This window comes from Euprymna scolopes, chromosome 9 (genome assembly GCF_053919585.1).
Source record: "Euprymna scolopes isolate OS-2025 chromosome 9, ASM5391958v1, whole genome shotgun sequence".
Classification (NCBI taxonomy): domain Eukaryota; kingdom Metazoa; phylum Mollusca; class Cephalopoda; order Sepiida; family Sepiolidae; genus Euprymna; species Euprymna scolopes.
In genome coordinates, this window is record NC_136490.1 from 129,737,382 (window position 1) to 129,741,007 (window position 3,626).

Below are 3,626 nucleotides of genomic sequence, written 5' to 3' on the forward strand. Positions count from 1 at the left end.
CAGTTGTTTGCTATTTCTCGTCTACAGTTTAATAGATTTTGAGGTTCTTTAAAGTACAGGATAGCAAATTTTTCATGGAAGCATAATTTACATGGGTCGTCTAAATGTTTGCACGTGGTAGCTTGTCTCATTATTTTCCATTCGACTACGTGCGAATGTCCGCTTTCTTTGAGTTCCCAGTATTTATTCGCTAGTGTTGTTTTTATACGGTGTTTTTTATTTTTGAATGTGCTTTTGTGGTCATAGTATCGGGTTTTGAAATCTAAGGAAGTCATGCCTATGTAATATTTCTTGTTATTCGGGTTTTCTTTCGCAAATATTGTTGCTTGATAAACTACGCTTTTTGTTAGGCATTTATTTTGGACTGGGCAAAGTGTGCGGTGTCTACAATTGCATTTATCTTGTTCGTTATTAGTATTTTTATTTATGGTATGGTTGTTCTTGTCCGGGGTTGGTTTGTTATTATTATTATGTATATATATATATATATATATATATATATATATATATATATATATATGCATGTGTGTGTGTACACATAGGTATATTTATATATATACATATAAAAAGGAAGGAAAACGTCTACCTTAAACCACTAACCTAGTTCTAAAACAGATCCTTTGTTCGATAAAATGCATGCCCATTGGCTGATAGGAAGGAGCGCGGTGGATACTAGAAAGGTGATTGGCTAACTAGAAATCCTCAACATATATAAAAACAAGAAGTAACCACAGAATTCGCTTCGCGCATAAGCCTGACAAATCCTATAGTGGATAAAACGCAGAGTATTCAGTGTAGCTTAATCGCCATATATATTTCATAAATTACTAACTAGCTCTACCTACATATTGAGCACTTTTGAAGTAAATACTTAAAGTTTACGCATAAATCTATACTTTCGTATATTAGGTTTATGCGAGTAAATGAAGTAGTTATATATATATATATATATATATATATATATATATATAAAATTTATTTTATTTTGTTTTTTTTTTTAGTTTGTTTTTTAAATATCATTACTTTCAATGTATAACGTTTTCGTTTAACGGATCTAGATTGTTATTTTAAAACCAGTCACCGTTAATTTTGAGTTAAGCTCAATGTGTCTATTTAATAGGGGCAAAGCATATATAGTGCAAAATTTTGTTGAAAATTCGAAGACTCACGTTTTCTTTTTATAACCTTCGTTTATTTCCTGGATTTTTTCCATTACATCTGTTTCATTGATGAGTTGGCAATTTTTCGATTTATGTTTCCAGTTCCCACCAACTTCTTCAGATGTTTATTCATTAGATTTTTACAACAAAAGGTATATTTTTAACATGCTGGACATCGTATTCGGGTAAAAGGATTTCCAAAGCCCTGCTTCGTCACTTCCTCCATCTTTTGGTGTCATGTAAAGATAGTTTTCCGTTTTAACCCGTACTTTCGTATTTTTGTTTTTATTTATTAATTTTTTTTTGTTTTAATTTTCCTTTTTTTCCTATTTGTTTTTTCCAATTATCATATAATTTTATATAATTATATTCCTATATTTATGCGTGTTTATTTTAATATTGTGTTTTTGCTTATTGTTTGAATTCGTATTATATTACCCGATTTTTTTTCCTAATCTGCTCTGGTGCGTGAAATTAAATATATGTTTCTGTGCAAACACCCGTGGATTACATCTAGCCGTTTGGTTAATATTTTTTTCTTTTTATATTAGTATATGGTCAGATTCTAATATACATAGGTTGCATCTTTTCGATTTGCTAGGTTTATATTCCCCCCCTTATCAATTATTGACCATCTTAATTTATATTCAGTTTTATTTTCCTTTAATTTCTTAATCCATATTGCTACAGAGGGTAAGTTTTTCTTTGTTATATATATATATATATATATATATATATATATATATATATATATATATATATATATATATATATATATATATATATATATAGCTTGAATTTTTCCAGCTATAATCAAAACCGAAACCAAAAGCTATGGAGAATTCTTGGTAAAATTATTTATTACAAGAAATGGAAGGTCCTATTAATTAAACAACAGTCACACCGAAGAAAAATGTAGTAAGCGTTACACACAAAATAACACACACGCTATCGTGTATATATAGATATCCCATATGTGTTTTTTCTGTATTGTGATTTTGGCTACGAGATGTTATGCCCCTATATTATTTCGTCTATATACGATTAATCCTTTATGACCTGCATTATGATGTAAATTATTAAAAAATATTTATTGGTGATGTTAGTTAGTTTAAAGGGTAATGTAAATATAATTGTCTTCAAACTAGATAAATTATGAAATTCAATAGTAGTTTTTGTACTTCAAAAACTTACGTTAGTTATTATCCATACTGCTTGAAAAAAGCGTGTTTATGACAACATACAAAATCCTCCACCCTCTGAGACAGATGACAGTATACTGAATGTAAGTAATGAAAAGTTGCAATCTGGAGGTATCTGGCATCTACCCAAGATACTGAACTAATGCGTACAAGGTGTGTTTGAATCAATCCCCACTTTATTTATGTCGTTATATTCATTTATTTACGAATGAACGAAATAGTTCAGCCTGGTCATAAAGGATTACTCTGTTGGGGTTGCTTTATTTTCTAATACGGGGAAATCACAGATAACATAACGACAGAAAGGTCAACAGTTGATTAATTTAGCAACAAAGTCACCGAAATGGTAAGAGTTAGATATCCTTTTCATCTGTTCACCATTTCGGTTTAATTTCCGAAGAGACAACATCATTGTCTGCAGATCCCATTTTGTCAACATGTTGTCAGTTTACAACCACTGTGCCCCTCCATAAAAAAAGCAGTCAATTTTATTGATTGTTGAAACGCGAGACGCCACTTGGAACTTTCCATTGACTTTCCCCAATATCTACATAGATAACAGTATTTTCCTAATTTCTTTACGAAGGCAAAGTTGGATACAAGATGGTTTTTAAATGTGATGAATATCCAGTTTCCTCAAAAGAATCAATCTCGATAATGAGACAACAATAAATCAACTACCGCAGTCGGGAAGCATTTCTTTTCGGGTGACCGAGAACAAAACAGTCTAATCCTACGTACCGTTTCGATTATTCGGACTACTGTTCTCATCTTGTATTTTGAATGTTACTCACACTGAGGACTAAACCTTCAACCTCTATAAGAGTGTTAGATTCAATTCTCAGTGATGATCGACACGCAAAATACAATTGTGAATTACTTAGAACTTTTAGGCATTCATGGCTGACAGAACGAGAGCAGATGCTACCCCCGTTGATTAAATAAAGGATTTCGTTCAAAATTCGGTGAGATTTCCGAATTCGACAAAAACGATACCCGAGTTCGGCAAGATATTCTTGAAGAAGGTCGGACGTTACACCAACCGTAACGTTAAAAAAATAACACTCAAGATAGAAACAGTAGTCCGAATAACAAAAATTGTACGAATAATCATTCCTTATCTTTAAAAAAATCAGAACTGTAACATGGCTAGTTTATAACTAATGTGCCTTTTCTACGTTAAAAAAAACAGCCAATTTTGTTGATTGTCGAAACGCGTAAAGCCACTTGGAATTTTCATTGGCATTTTTTTTCTTTTACAAAG